Genomic DNA, 22,597 nt, shown 5'->3' on the forward strand with positions numbered 1-22,597 from the left:
GTATGGATGTGGGGCGAGCCTGCGGCGGCAGAGGCCGGCGTGACGTTGCAGCAGCCTGAGGCGCGCCGTGCGTTCTCCCGGGGAAGTTGTCCCTATATCGCGGGACTCTGGCAGTAGCGGGCCGCACAGGCTCCCGGGAAGGGAGGTGTGGAGAGTGACCTGTGCTCGCACACAGGCTTCTTGGTGGCGGCAGCAGCAGCCTTCGCGTCTCATGCCCGTCTCTGGGGTCTGCGCTGTTAGCCGTGGCTTGCGCCTGTCTCTGCATCTCCTTTAAGCAGCGCTCTTAATCTCCTTTCCTCGGGCACCAGGAAACAAAGAGGGAAGAAAAAGTCTCTTGCCTCTTCGGCAGGTCCAGACTTTCCCCCGGACTCCCTTCCGGCTAGCCGCCGTGCACTAACGCCCTGCAGACTGTGTTCACGCCGCCAACGCCAGGCCTCTCCCGGCGCTCCGACCGAAGCCCGAGCCTCAACTCCTAGCCCCGCCCGCCCCAGCGGGTGAGCAGACAAGCCTCTCAGGCTGGTGAGTGCTGGTCGGCCCTGATCCTCTGTGCGGGAATCTCTCCGCCTTTCCCTCCCCACCCCTATTGCTGTGCTCTCCTCCGTGGCTTCGAAGCTTTCCCCCTCCGCCACCCGCAGTCTCTGCCTGCGAAGGGGCTTCTAGTGTGTGGAAACGTTTCCTCCTTCACAGCTCCCTCCCACTGGTGCAGGTCCCATTCCTATTCTTTTGTCTCTGTTTATTCTTTTTTCTTTTGCCCTACCCAGGTACCTGGGGAGTTTCTTGCCTTTTGGGAGGTCTGAGGTCTTCTGCCAGCGTTCAGTAGGTGTTCTGTAGGAGTTGTTCCGCGTGTAGATGTATTTCTGATGTATCTGTGGGGAGGAAAGTGATCTCCGCATCGTACTCTTCCGCCATCTTCCCCCTCTCCCCGTTATTGCTCCTAATGTGGCTTTCATCCCTCCAGTTTGTGTTTGTGCTTTTCAAACAAAGAAAAAATTATGTTTCTTTCATTTCATTGATACAGTAGTAGCTGTTTGTCTGATTTCTTCACTTATTTCCATAGAAAGTTCTTGCTATGGATATTTAATGCTTTTTGCTTATGTTCCAGTCTCCCTCATCTCTATCTTTTACTTTATTTGCAATTTCTACACAAAGGTCCTTTGTTCATTACTTTGCAATTATTGCTCATTTTTAAAATGATGGTAGCAATTTACTTAAGAATCATGTGGGAAGTGATGGGAGAGAGTAATGAACTCGGACCACCTGAGTCTTTTACCTTCTCATTGTGTTTAATTTCTCCGTTGCCCTGGTGGTCCATCTCCCTCAGTTTTCAGGGTTTGAGAGGTGGATGAGTCTAACAGAAGTCCCCCTGTATCTCCAGTCACAGGCTGTTGGTGTTAAAAATCAGTGGCTGCTCCTTGTCCTCTTATCTTCATTGGTTAGGAAGCTAGCTGATTGATAAATGTATCTTATACTTCTAATGTATCTTTCTATTTTTAAAAAATTTTTATTGAAATATAGTTGATTTACAATGTTGTGTTAGTTTCAGGTGTAAGGAAAAGTGAATCGGTTATACATATGTATATTATATATATTTTATATATATTCTTTTTTAAGATTTTTTTCCTTTATAGGTTATTAAAAGATTGTTTTGAATTTTATTTTATTTATTTTTTTATATAACAGGTTCTTATTAGTTATCTATTTTATACATATTAGTGTATATATGTCAATCCCAATCTCCCAATTCATCCCACCACCACCACCCCTGCCCATTACAAGATATTGAGTAAAGTTCCTTATGCTATCCAGTAGGTCCTTGTTGGTTATCATTACTGTGGTTTTCTATGTTCCATTTCCTGCATCCCACCTGTGTACCCTTAGATCTCATTATGTTAGTCTAGGGCCTAACTCTGTATACCTCTGTGCTTGAGGTCTGAGAAGCATGTGTCAGCTCTTGGCATCCTATCTTATTACAGTACAGAATTTAAAATGTTCAGCCTCAATAAAACAGATAAACAACCAGGACCTACTGTATAGCACACGGAACTCTATTTAATAGCTTGTAATAGTCTATAATGGAAAAGAATCTGAAAAAGAATAGACATAAATATATATATGTGTATAATTGAATCACTTTGCTGTATACCTAGAACATTGTAAATCAGCTGTCCTTCAATAAAAGAAAATAAATAAGATGTTCGGCCTCCAAATTTGCTGATTGTGACTGTAGTGATGTCCTTGTTCAGTTTCCCCTTTTTCTGATGGGGGCACTGTTTGTTATTGTTATAGTTTCTGCTGTTTTTTGGTGAGTTTTGAGGGGTTTTGCTGTGCCGTCTTTGGCTGGAAGTCTTTTTTTTTTTTTTTTTTATCAGTTGATGTTTATTGTTGCTGGGGAGAGAATTATGGAAAACTTGATTTTTGTTGTGTTGTAAGTAACTAGTTCTTTGTGTGTGGTTGCTTGAAGAATGTTTTTCATTTTTTTTCTGTAAATGCCACATTTGTCACTATATATTTGTATGACATTATTTTCCTTGATTTAGTTGGGAACGTGGTGGATTTAATCTGTTTAGACTATTTGTTTGGCTGCTGAAGAAAGCTTCCTTATATTGCATGTTTGATTATTCTTTCAGTTCTGTTTGATATAGTCCATCCTTCAGGGAAATGAATATTGTTTGGTTGGCTATTTATTTTCTGTTCCCCATGTCCACTATGTTCTTCTTCATAATTTTTATTTCTTTGTCATTTTTCTTCCTGTTTTCTGGGAGAGTGTCTGAATTTTGTGTTCTGTATCAGTGCTTCCACAGCATTTTCTCTGTCTACCATTGGAGATTCTTTTAGCCTACTGAGGTGATATCTTTCTCCCTTCCGCATGCCTCCCCACTCCTGCATCTTTGCTATTATTAACCAGTGTAGTACATGGCAGGCTATAATTCCCATGATGTACTTGTGCCAGGTATGTCTTACTTTGAAACCTGTTTTAGTGTTTATTTTGGGATTCTATCTCTGAGCATATAATATGCTACTATTAATTCCTGTCCTTTACTTAGCCAGTTGTTTTATAGAATTTGTTACCTCTGTATGGATATAGATAGTGTATAGAGGCCAAGGGCAGTGGCAGAAGTGGGAAAGTTTCCAATGGGTAGGGATAAAATACCTTGCTTCCATAATAGGTCAGGTTTGAGTAGCAAAAGATGTCAGCATAGTTTTATGGTTCCTATGGAACCTGGGTTTCTGAACCAGATTAGGGTAGGTGTTGAGATTAGGGAAGAAGAATAAAACATCTTCCTACCTTTGTTCAGTTGGTCTCTATGAAGTGAAGCTGGGGTGTGGCATAAGCTAAAGCTGCGTTTTTGGCTTTATCTACCTGATGATTAGTCTAAATTTCTTTTAGGTTCTGAATTTACAGTTTATGGGATTGTTTTCTACACTTTCCTCCCTTTTTCCAATGATTTCATGTCTATGTCTTTGTCTCTTTTCAACTCCTGCATGGCCATTTTAGTTAGCTATTAGAGAGACTGTATGAGGACTGTTGCCATATTGAATTGAACATTTCAGAAGAGTCTTAGGATCATATCATTAAATTGCAGAGAAAAATCTAGTTGGAAATTAGATTTGAATACTACTGAATTTAGGGATTCTTTTGGAGAAATTGGCTTTTTTCCAGTTCTGACTACCATTTAATTTCCAAAAATAATTTTGGTTCAGGCTAGAGATTGAGCAGAATAGTGAGTTTTTTGGGAAAAAAATTAAAAAATAAAATGGCAACCTTTTTAGAAAGATACGGTCCTTGAAATGTGGCTGAGCTCTAAATTTTACACAGAATATATCACTGTCTTTAGTAATTGGGTATCACACTGTACTTTCTGACTGGTTCATATTTGGTCTTGTTTCGTTCAGTGTTCATTATAGATGAATTCTAGATCAATTGAAAGAATTTGCATACCCTCATAAAGTATAACATAGTGGGTTTTGACATTAATTTGATTGTTTTCCTAACCTTCCATTTTTCTCACCATAATGTAGCATTTGTATTCTTTTGGTGAGTTTGAGAAATTTTGTAGTTGATTGTAGTTGGTGCTTTTGGCATTGTAATTAAATTAAGCTTAATTTAGCTCATTTTACTGTGATGAAGCTTACTGATTTTCTGTGTTTTCACTATTAGTTTTTCCTGAGAAGTCTAATTCCTTCTCCTATTTTTTATTTGCTTGTTTACTGTTTGTTTTGCTTTTTCCTTTTATTTGGGAAGTAAAAAATGTCTTTTCTGTATTAATAGTGATAAATCAGTTTTAAAGAAACCCATTGCGACTTAAGTGGCATAAGATGATAATTGGGTTGTTAACCAGAAATATTAATATTATATAATATATTATGTGATAAATAAATATAAATATAAATAGGGCGAGAGAACCCTCATCAGAAAAGGGGAGTTTCAGTTTGGGACATGGTGGGCCTGCTAGTGTAACACAATAGATTATAACTTAATGTAAGGAGATATGGGGGAAGGAAGAGAAGGAAGAACAGAATTTATCATATTTGTTTTTTTTTTTCTTTCTCTTATTGTTGATACCTCAGTAACCATGATTTAGACAAATTGTTTATGTCAATTCTATTGAAAAATTTTGGGAGTAAAATGAATTGCTTTACTTTTGATGGTCATCATTAATTGTATGCATATACAGTATTTCTATTGTGTATGGTCAAGGTCTTTAAAGAGGTGATTTCTAGATTTTATGTTGATTGGATTTTATATCATTTGAACAAGAATTGTGCTTGTAAAGTCCTTATAACCATGTAGCTAAACCATGGTTGACCTATGGCCTATCAATATGCTGCTTTATGAACTGTAGTATTGCTCCTTAGATAAGTATTTTATTCACATGGAAAAGACTTGCAGTAATCTTATAAATAAATTAAAAAGCCATGTCTTTATTGTTATTTATCAGTTGAGGTTATAATCCTTAGAAAAACTTTCCTTATGAAAGTTAGAAATCTTTTGCTGTGGTCTCATGTTTTCATTATCATTTTATTTTTTATGTAGTAATGTAAAACACAGCATCCTCCATTCTCATGAAAAGTTTAATAGTAATTACAGTTGCAGATTGTTTGACTTTGGTACATTCCATAGCAAATCTGTTTAATTTGTCTGCCAGAGGTTTTAGAAACACTCTACAGCCAAAGATAAGGAGTTGCACTTAGAATGCTAGTTGGGTTTATTCTTTTGTGTTTTATAAATTAAATGTTTTAATGGTAGAATTTGTCTTATTACCATGTATTTCCACTGCAAAATTTCTTTAGACATACTGTCATTGAGGCTGTGAACTTCTCTTAAAAGGAAGTGCTCAGTCTCAAAAAAAAATAATCTATATGGAAAAGCCTTGTGTTTTGGTTTCTGATTCTCTGTCCCATACTGATATGAGAGTTAATTTCATAGTGGATGAGGGGGCTGGCAGAGGAGTTAGTTGTTCAATAGAGTGGTAGCAGCAGAAAAGTGTTTTGCTTTTCACTAGTTAGGGTGAGTTTTGTCTTTTAATAAATGCATAGCTCCTTGGCCCTTTGGTCTTGGAGATTATTTGTCAGGTTGGTGACTTTGCTTTCATCTTTCTTGGAAATACGTGCATCTTACTTGGAAATATGTAATTTTACATTTTCCCTCCTCACTTGAAATACTCTGGTTTCAAAGATAGAATGAGGCTTTAAATTTATTTCTAAATTATTAAAAAATATTTATATTTCCAAGATAAAAAAAGTTACATTTTCTAAGTTGCTTACTGGAGAATATAAAAGAGAAACAAAGTTATTTTTTGAGGTAATATTAGGTTATATTCTGCTACTAATAACTTTGGAACTTTTAATGAACTTAGTTCTTTTAACTTGTTAACCGGTATATGGTCTACACTTTTGAACTAGCATTGGAGTGTATATCTGGGATATTGCCAAAATAAAAAAGGGTGTATGTAAATATATAAATCTTACTCTATAAGCTAAAGTTGGATGCCTTAAAATTAGAATCAACTGTTATCTGAAAGGAAATACAAGAATATAGCAGTACATATTTATTGCCTGGTGTGTACTGGCATCTTTGTATCATTAGGCTCTTAAATTCTAAAAAGAACTACATTAGTAACTCATTCAAAACTTCTGAAGTGTTTAGTAGTTTAGAAATCTTCACTAACTCCCTACATCTTTAGAAAACAGATTGGGGAGAGTGATGGTGCATTATTTCACCATCAGACTGGAATACTAAATAAAATTACCAAAAAAAGGGCTTGAAAAATTAATATAGTCAAGCAATCATGTTATCATTTAAGTCCTCTTTATAACTTTAACTTGAAACTGGTAAGTAAATGAAATTTTGCCTGCTAAAATAGGGCTTTATCTCTCAATTATCTGACCTCTGTGACACACGGAATCTATCACTGAATAGATAGGAGGGTTCCCACATATTCTAAAATGGGGATCTGTATTCAGTGGTTTTCCTGCCTGTAGATAAAGTCTACTAACTTTTGTTCACTGAAATGCAGTTTACTATTTAAAATAAGTGTAAAATAGAAACAGAGTTACTACCTGCTTTATTGATATGCTAAAAAAAGATTCAGATGCCCATATAATTTGTTTTGAGTGTGTAATATTTAAAACTGTAGAGAAAACTGTACTAATTCAAAGTTAAAGTGTTTTTGTTTTAATTAAGTGACAGAATGCCATTATTGAACATTAATTCATTAATGTAGAACATATGTTCTAATTAGAACTTATGTTCAAATCTTGATAAGCCTTGGCTATGTGAAAACTTTGCTTAGTGCAGAAAGAAAGATTTATTATACTTTTTTCCCCTTGTAGTTCATCAAAAAGTCATCTTTAATTTTCCAATGTTTTTAGAGTGAGAGTATTTTAATATTTGTAGATAGCATGTATTACATATTATGAAGATGTTTTAGAGCATACATTGATTGTCTAATTAGTAATGTGTTTTTTCACCATAACACTGTTCCAAGAGTCCATATGATAATAATAACTAATATTTATTTCACCTACTCTGCACCAGGCAGTATTCTAAGTGCTTTATACATAGTAATTTATTTAATTCTTCTAAGAATTGCTCCTATTATTAATATTATTACCATTTCCATTTTATAGGTGATAAAACTGAGGCATAGAAAGATCAGTAATATGCCGGAGCTCATAATCAAACATGTAAACAACTAATTATAGCATAAATGGTTTAATGTTCCAACATAGAAAAGCAGAAAGTGATAGGGCCCTTCAGAATATTTAGTCTACCATGCTACTAGAAGTCAAAGTCCCAACTCTTTTTGTTTCTGCTAAAAAACTCTCATACCTTTCTTTTCTCTAGAACAATTGCTTCCCTTTCATATTAGTGCTATCCAATATTCAATCTAATGACAGTATATTGTTTGAAATTAAATGATAAACATTTGAAAAACCAGAAGGTAGAAGTCTAAAACAAAAGTGATTACTTTTGGAGTGTGGAACTGAGGGGTGGAAGAATCTGGATATGTTCTTTAAATAACATTTAGGAAGCCTAAGGTATTCTGGAAATCAACTTCAGTCTTTGGAAAAACAGTGATGCTGCCAAGGCTCTTTCATTTAAATCTAAAATAGTTTAGATGTATTAATATAGATATAAATATTTTGGAATGAATAAAAAGTGAAAGATAAATTATTAAGTATTTTAATTAAGGAGAACAGCGTAGAAAATTATTCCTTTTTTCTTTTTATTTAAAAGAAAAGTTATGGTTTGTAAATTAGAAATTACTAGTATTCAGTTATCAAAATACAATGAAAAAAATAATACCTTTTATCTCTCACTTATACTTATTTCCAACAGCAAATTTCTCTCTTCTTATCCCATCTTGTTACCTTCATATTTCAAATGAGTAGGAACAGTTCATATTAATTGAACAGTTAAAAACTTTTCTTGGAAGGAAAATTATTCTGATTTGGACCATATAACAATTTACCTTTAGCAATGAATTTTGCAATAACTCTGAACATTTAGGAGTATAAAAATTCTACATTTCCCTTCTTTTAAAAAAACTTTGTTAATGATGGAGAAAGCATATATGACATCTTTCAAGATCTGTAGTTGGAAAAAAAATTCTCTACTTTGCAAAGCCTCAGCTATGCCCATACTGTGTGAATGCAGCATGGAGCTAGTGTGTGAGTGATCAAGCAGCAGGAACAGTTTCTATGGAAACAATTTTCAGAGTACTTAAAGTTCAGCAGAAAAATATGAAAAATTAAAACACAATCACATTGGAAGTAATGGGCAGATGGAGATAAAAAAGTTATCTTGCCACTTTTTAAAATTTCTATAGGCTTCCAGATGGTAGGAACTGCTTTGTTCTTCCCTCCTGCCCATCTGTTGTTCTTTAGTGTAACTGACATCACCACAACTACTGCAACCATTAAAGCATCACCATGTAAAAATGGCAAAATTTAGAACGTATTGCATAGTTTTATGGAAAGAAGATTACAAGAATCAAAGTTATAGTTTGTTGAAAGATTTGCTATTTTATTTTTTATTTTTTGGTGTGTGTGGTGTGGTGGTATGATAGAAGTAATGCCCAGGAATGATGTACTCTAAGATTAGAACAAATTTCCCTTATTTGAGGTGGTGTAGAAAAATTTTCATGATTTAGAATTAAACATAGGGATTTCTTTATGTATCATTGAAATGAATTACTTTGTAAGTAAAGGATATAGTGTATGTGATCCACTAAACCTATGCATTTGTTTTATTTCTTTTTTCCCCAGACTATTAGTCTCTGCCAGAAATGGATATGTGTTACTGTTTTCTACACAAAAATTACTTTAAAGAAAATAGTTATAATAATAATTATTTGTGCCAGTTTCGGTCCAGCAAATATTTGACTTTTGTAGTTTAAAAAATTAAAAATAGTTAAGCAAAATAAATTTCTATTTAAATAACAAAATATTATAAAATAATTTTTATTCATTGGTGTCTGCCTAAAGGCAGATCTCATAAATTTTATTTGTTGCTTTTTTGCCACTTATATCAAACAGAATTTGTGTTTGCTAGAATAGAATTTAGATAGTGAATTCTTTACTCTTAATCAACAAATTCATATCCTTAGAGTAACTTTGGATTGATTATTCATCTTAATTCTTTCCTTTTTTACTCCTTAATTACTTATGTCTAAAAACTAGTCTTTATGAAAAATCAAATGAAGTTTTGTTAAAATTAGAATAATTCTTGTCTAGGTTACTTTTGCCCATTTTTAAGTGCTATAATTTAAAAATACTTTAGAAAAATCAAGCAACAGTTATGTGTTGCTTTTAAGGATATTCTTGTCACCTTTCTTGTGTTATTCCCCCCCAATACATATCTTTCTTCCAGCTTGTATATATTTCATGAGAATTCACATTTATTTTGAAAAAGTCTTTCAAGATTATGTCACATTTGAGTTCAGGAAATCCAGTTTTGACTAGAAGTATTGCTTTACCTTTAGCAATATGAAAATGAATTAATACAGTACCTTGAGTTTTGGCAAACTCATCTTTAAGCCATTTGAACCTCCCAAGTGATACTCAGATATGTAGTGAAATTCACTAGTTCCTAGAAGCCCAGTGAGTCTACAATGTTTGGTTTCTTAAAAACAAGCTAAACTGAATAGCAGTATTAGGTGAGTTTCATTCAGAATGCCATGTAGCACAGAAACAAGTCATTTGTCTTCCAGCGTGAATTCTAATAGGCCTTAGTTCCCCAATCTAGGCTCTTTCTGTGGCTAGGACTGGGGTCCTATGATGTGTAGTCTTTAGGGACACTTTAGTTTCAAGTCTGGGGAGAATACCTTCTCCAGCTGAGATTTTTCTCTGGGGAGTTGGCTTACAGAATGGGCATCTCAGAGACTAGAATAGTGGTTATTAGGAGTGAGGGAGATGGAGAGATTCTGGTCAAATGGCACAAGGCTTCAGTTATAAGATTAATCAGCTCTGGGGATCTAATGTACAGCATGGTGACTATAGTTAATAATACTGTGTTGTATACTTGAAATTTGCCAAGAGAGTAGACCTTAAGCATTCTTATCACACACACACACACACAATGGCAACCATGTAAGGTGATGTATGTGTTAAATCTGGTTGTGATAATCATTTCATGAAGTGTATGTATATCAAATCATCCCATTGTATACTTTAAATATATACAATTTTATTTGTCAATTATACTTCAATAAAACTGAAAAAAAAAGAATGGGCATTTCTTCTTTTCACATAGGGACCACGCTGTTCAGTTTCTTCAAGCATGGCAGTTGGTATTCAATGAACGTTGGTTGAATGACTGACTGACTGAGGGATTAATGAAGCAATTGAAAACAAGTGACTCAGTTAGAAGGGACAAAGGCATACTGCTTCACAGCCTGAACACTTTGCCTATGGGAAATTTAAAAAATGTTAAGTTTGGCTGCTTAAAAATTTTTTTTTGACCATAATGCATTTGTTATGGGAGTGGATTAAAACTATGGCCTGAAAAAAGTGTTTTCAATTTTGTGGGAATTTAATTTAGTCTCAGTAATCCTGTCTTCTCTTCTGTGGATGGTGGGAATTTGTTTGTGGAACATTTATTTGTTTGTTCAGGTCAAACATTTTATTAACCTTTTTTATTCTGTCAGACATAGATGAATAACTCATGAAGAGTCTTAGATTCATATTTCATGAAGGGCATAATTGTGATTTGAATTCCTTATATGCATAGTTATTTATTATGCTAATGAGTATGCCTGTACTGTTAACTTTAGGTTGTAGAAAAGAAATTTTAAAAGAATTATGGTTTTATTGGCATTGACTTTATTTTATGTCAGCAGTCATCAGTTCATGTATTTTTATGTACAAAGTGTCTCATACCACTTCATAGAAAGCATATTTAGTGTTGTATGAAAGGAGAGAAGGTTAGCACTCCCCTTGACAAGGATGGAAGAGGCCTTCAGGCCTAGCAACACGCATATGGTTAAGAAAGCATATTTAATTATCTTCTAATGGATTATATCAAAATTTCTTTCTCTTACATATTTAAATGGAAATATTTTATATTCTTATCAAACTCATATACGTATGTATCAGTACTGGCCACTTGAAATATATAATTATAAGAGAGTGAAAATAGAACGGGTTATACCAGCAAAAATTTTTTGATAATCAGAAATTACACAACACTCTGATGCTCTTTGGGAGAAACCTCAGGTTTTTTTCCTTTAAAAAAATTCAACTTTATTGAGGTGTAATTTACATATAATTAAATTCACCCACTGTAAGTGTTCATTGAGTTTTTTAATTTTTTCTCCCAGTTTTCTTGAGATATAATTGACATAGAGCATTGTATAAGTTTAAGGTGTATAGCATAATGATTTGACTCACATCTATCATGAAATGATTATCACAATAAGTTTAGTGAACATCTATCATCTTATATGCATACAAAATTAAAGAAATAGAAATTTTTTTTCTTGTGATGACAATTCTTAGGATTTACTCTCTTAACAACTTTCATATAAAATATAGAGCAGTGTTCATTATATTTGTCTTGTTGTACATTACATCTGCAGTATTTATTCATCCTATAACTGGAAGTTTGTACCTTTTGACTTTTTTTTTTTAATTTATCAGAATTTGTTTTATTCTTTTTTTTTCTTTCTTTTTTTTTTTTAAACATCTTTATTGGGGTATAATTGCTTTACAATGGTGTGTTAGTTTCTGCTTTATAACAAAGTGAATCAGTTATACATATACATATGTTCCCATATGTCTTCCCTCTTGCATCTCCCTCCCTCCCACCCTCCCTATCCCACCCCCTTTTTGACTTTTTTCACCCAATGATGAAATGGGCAAGCAGAGGACTCATGGGCAAAAGAAAAAAGGGATCTGTAATTTGTCATAAGAGAGGAGATGAGTCAACGTAGGTCAAAGTATATTTCTACCTAGGCACTGAACAACTTCATACCTTATAATGCAAACTTCTGTTGTTTCTATTGAAATATTGTTTATTATTTTTTATTTTTTTGGCCATGCTGCACGGCATGTGGGATCTTAGTTCCCCAACCAGGGATTGAACCCTCGCCCCCTGCAGTGGAAGCACAGAATGTTAACCACTGGACTGCCAGGGAAACCCATGAAATATTGTTTCTTGAGGTCACATAATATCATCTACGAAACAGTGTTAAGTAAAGAAAATTTACGATAAAATTCACTGTCTTGTAGGATAGCAAAGACTGAGTGCCGTGTATTATCTATGTTTTTTTCCATTTTCTCTTTTCTGTGTGTTTAAATAATATTGTGTCTTGTTTAACCAATAGATAAAAACCTATGTCTGTAGACCACTGGGCCATTGTGATTCATATACTTTTAATTTCTGTAATTATTAATGAGTAATATACTTAATCCCCCCCAATAGCTACTTTTATTCTCTGTTAAGTACATCACCTTCTGTTTCTGGGAGACTTAAGTTTTTTCCTATATGAAGAGATTGAACAAACTTTTATGTGTGGCTTCAATGTAACTGCTAGAAATATTTTTATGCTACTTCATTTCTCAGTGGAGCATGAGTTACATTGCCCTAATGTTGGGGGGGTATTAAAGACATTTTCTCCCTTTCTTTCTGAGTGGCCTGAAACCTATGAACTAAAAGCACAGAAGCAGTAGACTGTGAATCTTAGTTTAATATATATATTTTTAGAAGCCACTGCAGGTGAAGTATTTATTCTGTATTATACGAGGCTGTTTAACTCTGATCTGGCCAGCTAGTAGCAATAAGACTACTTCTAAATATCTTTCCATTTGGAGATGTTTACTATTGTCATCAACAGCAACCCCCTCCCCTCCCACACACAAAACACTTTCATGTATGTATGTATGTATATATGTATGTACGTATTCACATTTTTATCTTTCCTCCCCTTCACATTTGGTGGGATGTGTGTGGCTTTCTGGAGAGGGGAGGGAGAAGCAGGCCTTGGCTGGAGGCTGCTATTGATTTAAGGCAGTGGGCATTAATAGGCAGCATCTGCCCTCTCACTTTCAGTAATGCAGCTGACCCTTTTAGCTGCTGGATACCCGAGCTGTAAGTGGCAACTTTAATGTGATACCTTAGAGTTATGTCCTTACTAAGTAAATCACATTTAGAAGCTTTTATGTTATCATAGTCATGCTTGTTTTAGAAAAGCCTAAACATGATGAACATTAAATATGAATTTATATTCATGAAGCAAAATTTGATTTTCTAGGTAATTACCTATTCATCTAAAAACTCAGATGGTTGCTTTTAGTGTTCATCTATGTAAATGACACAATAAAAAATAAAGCTATTCTGTGATACTCTGTGCTTTATTTCAAATGATTTTCTTGATGATACATTTATTTTGTCTAAGACTTTTTCAAATAGTCTCTTCTTTCCTAAGTAGAGTTTGCTGTAGATGGAAATAACTTAATATGTCTATTGTTAGAATGAGACCAGTATAATCTTTTAGTTAGTCTTTTACTTAGGTACCACCTGAGTGGGCATATTGAATATTTGAAATATGGTTGTAGATTAAAGGATATACAAAGATGTTATGTAGTCTACCTTTAAAGCAAGTAGTGTTGGGATTTGTACTTAAGTGATGTTGGATCTAAAATCGAATCAAAGAGGCAGAAGTTCAGAGAGGTTTGTTTCTCCCTAATTAATAAGAGAGAGAGATGAATTGCCATTGATTTTTAAGAGTAAAATTTTTAACCATGATGGAGGATTTCCCCATATTTTTCTACTCATATCATTTTCTTAATGTTATTCGTACACAGCTTTTGTTATTTAATTTTAGGTTTGAAATGGGAAATGATCAAAAAGCATTTTTATAATTGAAGCTTAAAGATTACAGACTATATAGTTAAATTTTTAATTGTTTAAAAATGCAATGAAGTGGGCAAAATTAAGAAATATATATTTTAAAAGGACCAAAATTTTATGTGATACCTAAATTTTAAACATTAGTTTTGCTTTTACTCCTTTTTTTTTTTTGGCCACACTGGGCAGAATGTGGGCTCTTAGTTCCCTGACCAGGGATCAAACCCATGCCCCATGCATTGAGAGTGAGGTGGCTTAACCACTGGACTGCCAGGGAAGGCCCATTATATCCTTGTAGCTTACTTATTTTATACATAATAGTTGGCTCCTTTTAATCACCTACCCCATCTTGCCCTTCCCCCATTCTTCTCCTCACTGGTAACCAACCACTAATTAGTTCTCTGTATCTGTGAGTTTGTTTCTGTTTTGTTATATTCATTCGTTTTATTTTTTAGATTCCACATAAGTGGTAACATACAGTATTTGTCTTTTTTTTGAATTTTATTTTATTTATATTTTTATGTAGCAGGTTCTTATTAGTCATCTTTTTTTTTTTTTTTTTTTTTTTTTTGGTGATACGCGGGCCTCTCACTGTTGTGGCCTCTCCTGTTGCGGAGCACAGGCTCCGGACGCGCAGGCTCAGCGGCCATGGCTCATGGGCCCAGCCGCTCTGCGGCATGTGGGATCTTCCCAGACCAGGGCATGAACCCGTGTCCCCTGCACTGGCAGGCAGACTCTCAACCACTGCGCCACCAGGGAAGCCCTTAGTCATCAATTTTATACACATCAGTGTATATATGTCAATCCCAATCGCCCAATTTTTCACACCACCATCCCCACCCGCTGCCGCTTTCCCCGCTTGGTGACCATAGGACTGTTCTCTACATCTGTGTCTCTATTTCTGCCCTGCAAACTGGTTCATCTGTACCATTTTCCTAGGTTCCACATATATGCGTTAATATACGATATTTGTTTTTCTCTTTCTGACTTATTTCACTCTGTATGACAGTCTCTGGATCCATCCACGTCTCAAAAAATGAACCAATTTCGTTCCCTTTTATGGCGGAGTAATATTCCATTGTATATATGTACCACATCTTCTTTATCCATTCGTCTGTCAGTGGGCATGTAGGTTGCTTCCATGACCTGGCTATTGTAAATAGTGCTGCAGTGAACATTGGGGTGCATGTGTCTTTTTGAATTATGGTTTTCTGAGGGTATATGCCCAGTAGTGGGATTGCTGGATAATCTGGTAATTCTATTTTTAGTTTTTTAAGGAACCTCCATACTGTTCTCCATAGTAGCTGTATCTTTTTACATTCCTACCAACAGTGCAAGAGGGTTCCCTTTTCTCCACTTCCTCTCCAGCATTTGTTGTTTGTAGATTTTCTGATGATGCCCATTCTAACTGGTGTGAGGTGATACCTCATTGTAGTTTTGTTTTGCATTTCTCTAATAATTAGTGATGTTGAGCAGCTTTTCATGTGCCCCTTGGCCATCTGTATGTCTTCTTTGGAGAAATGTCTATTTAGGTCTTCTGCCCATTTTTGGATTGGGTTGTTTATTTTTTTAATATTGAGCTGCATGAGCTGTTTATATATTTTGGAGATTAATCCTTTGTCTGTTGATTGGTTTGCAAATATTTTCTCCCATTCTGAGGGTTGTCTTTTCGTCTTGTTTATGTTTTCCTTTGCTGTACAAAAGCTTTTAAGTCTCATTAGGTCCCATTTGTTTATTTTTGTTTTTATTTCCATTTCTGTAGGAGGTGGGTCAAAAAAGATCTTGCTGTGATTTATGTCAAAGAGTGTTCTTCCTATGTTTTCCTCTAAGAGTTTTACAGTGTTCAGTCTTACATTTAGGTCTCGAATCCATTTTGAGTTTATTTTTCTGTATGGTGTTAGGGAGTGTTCTAATTTCATTCTTTTACATGTAGCTGTCCAATTTTCCCAGCACCACTTATTGAAGAAACTGTCTTCTCCATTGTATATCCCTGCCTCCTTTGTCATAGATTAGTGGACCATAGGTGCGTGGGTTTACCTCTGGGCTTTCTATCTTGTTCCATTGATCTGTGTTTCTGTTTTTGTGCCAGTACCATATTGTCTTGATTACTGTAGCTTTGTAGTATAGTCTGAAGTCAGGGAGTCTGATTCCTCTAGCTCCATTTTTTTCCATCAAGACTGCTTTGGCTATTCGGGCTCTTTTGTGTCTCCATACAAATTTTAAGATTTTTTTGTTCTAGTTCTGTAAAAAATGCCATTGGTAATTTGATAGGGATTGCATTGAATCTGTAGATTCCTTTGGGTAGTATAGTCATTTTTACAATATTGATTCTTCCAAGAACATGGTATATCTCTCCATCTGTTGGTATCATCTTTAATTTCTTTCATCAGTTTCTTATAGTTTTCTGCATACAGGTCTTTTGTCTCCCTAGGTAGGTTTATTCCTAGGTATTTTATTCTTTTTGTTGCAATGGTAAATGGGAGTGTTTGCTTCATTAATCTTTCAGATTTTTCATCATTAGTGTATAGGAATGCTAGAGGTTTCTGTGCATTCATTTTGTATCCTGCAACTTTACCAAATTCATTGATTAGCTCTAGTAGTTTTCCGGTAGCATCTTTAGGATTCTCTATGTATAGTATCATGTCATCTGCAAACAGTGACAGTTTTACTACTTCTTTTCCAGTTTGGCTTCCTTTTATTTCTTTTCCTTCTCTGATTGCCATGGCTAGGACTTCCAAAACTATGTTGAATAATAGTGGTGAGAGTGGACATCCTTGTTTTGTTCCTGATCTTAGTGGAAATGCTTTCAGTTTTTCACCATTGAGAATGATGTTTGCTGTGGGTTTGTCATATATGGCCTTTATTATGTTGAGGTATGTTCCCTCTATGCCCACTTTCTGGAGAGTTTTTATCATAAATGGGTGTTGAATTTTGTGAAAAGCTTTTTTTGCATCTGTTGAGATGATCATATGGTTTTTATTCTTCCGTTTGTTAATATGGTATATCACGTGTATTGATTTGCGTATATTGAAGAATCGTTGCATCCCTGGGATAAATCCCACTTGGTCATGGTGTATGATCCTTTTAATGTGGTGTTGGACTCTGTTTGCTAGTATTTTGTTGAGGATTTTTGCATCTATATTCATCAGTGATATTGGTCTGTAATTTTCTTTTTTGTAGTATCTTTGTCTGGATTTGGTATCAGGGTAATGGTAGCCTCATAGAATGAGTTTGGGTGTGTTCCTCCCTCTGCTAGATCTTGGAAGAGTTTGAGAAGGATGGGTGTTAGCTCTTCTCTAAATGTTTGATAGAATTCACCTGTGAAGCCATCTAGTCCTGTACTTTTGTTTGTTGGAAGATTTTTAATCACAGTTTCAATTTCATTACCTGTGATTGGCTGGTCATATTTTCTATTTCTTCCTGGTTCAGTGTTGGCAGGTTATACCTTTCTAAGAATTTGTCCATTTCTTCCAGGTTGTCCATTTTATTGACATAGAGTTGCTTGTAGTAGTCTCTTAGGATGCTTTGTATTTCTGCGGTGTCTGTTGTAACTTCTCCTTTTTCATTTCTAATTTTATTGATTTGAATCCTCTCCCTCTTTTTCTTGATGAGTCTGGCTAATGGTTTATCAATTTTGTTTATCTTCTCAAAGAACCAGCTTTTAGTTTTATGGCTCTTTGCTATTGTTTTCTTTGTTTCTATTTCATTTATTTCTGCTCTGATCTTTATGATTTCTTTCCTTCTGCTAACTTTGGGTTTTGTTTGTTCTTCTTTCTCTAGTTCCTTTAAGTGTAAGGTTAGATTGCTTATTTGAGATTTTTCTTGTTTCTTGAGGTAGGCTTGTGTAGCTATAAACTTCCCTTTTATAACTGCTTTTGCTGCATCCCATAGGTTTTGGATCGTCGTGTTTTCATTGTCATTTGTCTCTAGGTATTTTTTGATTTCCTCTTTGATTTCTAATGTGATCTCTTAGTTATTTAGTCACGTATTGTTTAGCCTCCATATGTTTGTGTTTTGTATGTTTTTTTCCCTGTAATTCATTTCTAATCTCATAGTGTTGTGGTAAGAAAAGATGCTTGATATGATTTCAATTTTCTTAAATTTACTGAGGCTTGATTTGTGACCCAAGATGTGATCTATCCTGGAGAATGTTCCATGTGCACTTGAGAAGAAAGTGTAATCTGCTGTTTTTGGATGGAATGTCCTATAAATATCAATTAAATCTATCTGGTCTATTGTGTCATTTAAAGCTTCTGTTTCCTTATTTATTTTCATTTTGGGTGATCTGTCCATTGGTGTAAGTGAGGTGTTAAAGTCCCCCATTATTATTGTGTTACTGTCGATTTCCTCTTTTATAGCTGTTAGCATTTGCTTTATGTATTGAGGTGCTACTATGTTGGGTGCATATATATTTATAATTGTTATATCTTCTTCTTGGATTGATCCCTTGATCATTATGTAGTGTCCTTCCTTGTTTCTTGTGACATTCTTTATTTTAAAGTCTATTTTATCTGATATGAATGTTGCTACTCCAGCTTTCTTTTGATTTCCATTTGCATGGAATATCTTTTTCCATCCCCTCACTTTCAGTCTGTATGTGTTTCTAGGTCTGAAGTGGGTCTCTTGTAGACAGCATATATATGGGTCTTGTTTTTGTATCCATTCAGTGAGTCTGTGTCATTTGTTTGGAGCATTTAATCCATTCACATTTAACATCATTATCGATATGTATGTTCCTATCACCATTTTCTTAATTGTTTTGGGTTTGTTTTTGTAGGTCCTTTTCTTCTCTTGTGTTTCCCACCTAGAGAAGTTCCTTTACCATTTGTTATAGAGCTGGTTTGGTGGTGCTGAATCCTCTTAGCTTTTGCTTGTCTGTAAAGCTTTCGATTTCTCCATCGAATCTGAATGAGATCCTTGTCGGGTAGAGTAATCTTGGTTGTAGGTTCTTGCCTTTCATCACTTTAAGTATATCATGCCACTCCCTCTGGCTTGTAGAGTTTGTGCTGAGAAATCAGCTGTTAACCTTATGGGAATTCCCTTGTGTGTTATTTGTCGTTTTTCCCTTGCTGCTTTCAATAATTTTTCTTTGTCTTTATTTTTTTCCAGTTTGATTACTGTGTGTCGCGGCATGTTTCTCCTTGGGTTTATCCTGTATGGGACTCTCTGCGCTTCCTGGACTTGGGTGGCTAATTCCTTTCCCATGTTAGGGAAGTTTTTGACTATAATCTCTTCAAATATTTTCTTGGGTCCTTTCTCTCTTTTCCTTCTGGGTCCCCTATAATGCAAATGTTGTTGCATTTAATGTTGTCCCAGCAGTCTCTTAGGCTGTCTTCATTTCTTTTCATTCCTTTTTCTTTATTCTGTTTTGCAGTCGTGAATTCCACCATTCTGTCTTCCAGGTCAGTTATTCATTCTTCCGCCTCAGTTATTCTGCTATTGATTCCTTCTAGTGTATTTTTCATTTCAGTTCTTGTATTGTTCATCTCTGTTTGTTTGTTCTTTAATTCTTCTAGGTCTTTGTTAAACATTTCTTGCATCTTCTTGATCTTTGCCTCCATTCTTTTTCTGAGGTCCTGGATCATCTTCACTATCATTATTCTGAATTTTTTTTCTGGAAGGTTGCCTATCTCCACTTCATTTAGTTGTTTTTCTGGGGTTTTATCTTGTTCCTTCATCTGGTACATAGCCCTCTGCCTTTTCATCTTGTCTGTCTTTCTGTGAATGTGGTTTTTGTTCCACAGGCTGCAGGATTGTAGTTCTTCTTGCTTCTGCTGTCTGCCCTCTGGTGGATGAGGCTATCTAAGAGGCTTGAGCAAGTTTTCTGCCTTTACTTCTTAATTACATTTCTAATATTTCCTTGTCTTTTTGAATGTCTACATTTTCCTCCAGCCACTTACAAGTTATAAAGGAAAGTCTAGACTTTCTATTTCAGAAGACACTGACTTTGAAGAAAATATGTGAGTATTTAAAACCTGTAGTAGGCAGAGAAATGAAGAAAAAAATTTCTGGAAATACATTGCAATGTGATTTAATCACCACACCAATCAATGTTTAACCATACTGTTGACAAAATAACCCAGAAAATAATATTATTAGTGACTCTTGATAGTAGCTGTCTGAACATACCTTGGAATTGACTGGTACTTATAAATTATAGAACTGTGGAAAATATTATATACCATATATTAAAAATACTATATCATCAGAACTTAATTTGTGACTAGATGACATTTGATAAAATTTTATTGATATTATAAACAAATGTGACACCCAATTAATTTAAAGCAATTATTATTCAGAAATTGCATTATTTGGCATGCTTTCATTTTGGGTTTGTAATTTGGTAAATCTTTAAGTTGGAATGATCACTTACTTTGTTGAGATTTTGGTAATCTAAAAAGAGCAAGATGGGACTCCTACTTAAATTAGACATCTGACCCAAACTTAGCAGTTCTCTCAGCTTGCCAGGGAAAACACTTGATGGTCTCACTACTTTCTTCCGTCATCTTGAGAGATTCTACCCCATTTTTCTCCTCCATTGACTAACCTTTGACTTCCCAAACCTGCATTTCTTTCCATCAGGGGTGAATAAACGCTCTTGGTATGTGAAGATGAAAGGTCTATGGACCCTGCAGGTACCCTGAAGCAAATTTGTTCAGAATTAATTTTTTACCTCCAATTGTGGTTTTTTTAGAATAGGATACCAGATAGAATTCAACAGTGTATCTTGAATCTTAGAACTTAGTACTTTTGTTACAAACAACAGGAAAAAAAAAAAAAGAGAAAAAGACCAAGTGCCAGTAACATTTACTCTTCAAAGGAAAGTTTTTGTCTTTCTGTGCCTGGTTATCTTCAAGCGTTGCAGAATAAAAAAGAAAATTTCAGTGGAAGTATACTTCAGCCTCGGATATAGAAAAGACCTTTAAAAAGAGTCATTGTTGACATGAAACAGAAAACATACTGATTTTCTGGGATGTAAGCCTTAGAAAACAAGCCAGAGTAAAAGAACATGTAGAAATGAAAAACTTATGACTCTAGGAGATGACCTGTTGTGAATTATTTCAGAATTCAGTGGATATCTCAGTTGGTTGATTTTTCTCCTATGAATCCTTGCTCCTATGAACGTACTGAGTAGGCATCAGCTTTGTTTTAGTGTGAAACAATCATTGCAACGAATATCACTGTTCTGAATACATAAACCAGTTGTGTTAGAACATACTGTAAAGTATGTACTTGTGAAGGGAAGAACGTGTCTATATGACTAAAGAATGTAAAGAAGTATTTCTCTAAGAAATTGTAACTATTGATTGGTCTTTAGGCATAGGTGACTTGGCTTACAGATTTCAGAATCTAAAACTAGAAGATGCATTTTACCAATTACACTTAGGTGATTCTGGCAACAGATATAGTAATCTGGAAGTGACAGAGGAATTAAGAAGCAGAGAAGCAAGAAGGAATAGATCCTTTCTTAGGCATATGCTTTCTACCTTTTTGTAAAATAAAGTGTGCAACAAAATATATGTTTCACAATACTACCGATGCACCTGACTCCTGGAATTCAGTTGGTTATGTTCTATTTAGGAACAGAAGCAGTTAAAAACAGGCATTTGATAATATATTTAGTAAGTTCTAGTTGGGTTGGCAAAATAGTACATTCAAAATCATGAAAGGATGCTTCTCTTTATTTTTTAAAAAATATTTTTAAAATTAATTTTTATTGGAATATGGTTGCTTTACAATGTTTTGTTAATTTCTGCTGTACAACAAAGTGAATCAGCTATACATATACATATATCCCCTCATTTTTTGGATTTCCTTCCCATTTAGGTCACTGCAGAGCATTGAGTAGAGTTCCCTGTGCTATACAGTAGGTTCTCATTAGTTATCTATTTTATACATAGTAGTGTATATATGTCAATTCCAATCTTTCAGTTCATCCCACCCTCCCTTCCCTCCTTGGTATCCATATGTCTGTTCTCTACATCTAGAATGCTTCTCTTTAAACATCAAGCAGAATCAATTTTGTTATATCCAAACACCATCATGTTATTGAAAACTTATTGAATAATTGGGTACCTTATAAATAGTTATCAAAGTCAGTTTTTCAATCCTCTACATTTTTACCATAGAGAACCTTCTGAAATTTCATTGTTTAGAAATCTTGAGATAGCCTTCTTATTTTAGGAGAGATATGCTCAGTTCTCTTATTTGTTTGAAAATCTAGGCTTTGAATTGTTAATATGAAAATAAATAGAAGAGATAGGAGAGACCAGAGCTTTAGAAGAACCTTAATCAGTTCAGTAATGTCACGGTTCAGGAATATTTTTAAAAGCCATATTTTTACTGTTAAGATATCGTAATGGTTAAAGCAGAGGACCCTGGACCACGTGCTCACTAGCTTACTAACTATGAGACCTTGGGCAAGGTATTTAAATTCTCTGTGTCTCAGACCCTCTTTCTGTAAAATGGGGTGCAGAGAATTTAAATACGTACCACGTGGGGTTGTTATGAGGATTGAATAAGTTAATACAAGTACTAATAACACTACTATATATGTTTCAGCCAACACTATTATTAGATTTGGTGCATTTGCCAATTTGCTCACTTTGACGATTGTTTTCCTTAGAGAGCCTATAACTCTCTAGTTATTGAGTTAAATTCCTTGCAGGGATACAGTTGTCTGTGAATTATATCTCTCTTAGAAGATTGGGCCCAAGATAGGAAAGCTAGGCAAAACATATT

The 22,597-nt window shown here is 34.8% G+C and overlaps 1 protein-coding gene and 1 non-coding gene across 8 annotated transcripts in view; both read left to right on the top strand.

Moving 5' to 3' along the window:
- Positions 1 to 22,597, top strand: part of BBS9 (Bardet-Biedl syndrome 9) — a 439,924-nt gene that overhangs the window by 124,631 nt on the left and 292,696 nt on the right. The window lies entirely within an intron of this gene.
- LOC117313664 (U6atac minor spliceosomal RNA) lies at positions 10,907 to 11,037 on the top strand. Its single transcript, XR_004528252.1, has one exon. It is a non-coding gene; the product is annotated as a U6atac minor spliceosomal RNA (small nuclear RNA).

The sequence above is a fragment of the Tursiops truncatus genome, chromosome 9 (genome assembly GCF_011762595.2).
Source record: "Tursiops truncatus isolate mTurTru1 chromosome 9, mTurTru1.mat.Y, whole genome shotgun sequence".
Lineage (NCBI taxonomy): Eukaryota > Metazoa > Chordata > Mammalia > Artiodactyla > Delphinidae > Tursiops > Tursiops truncatus.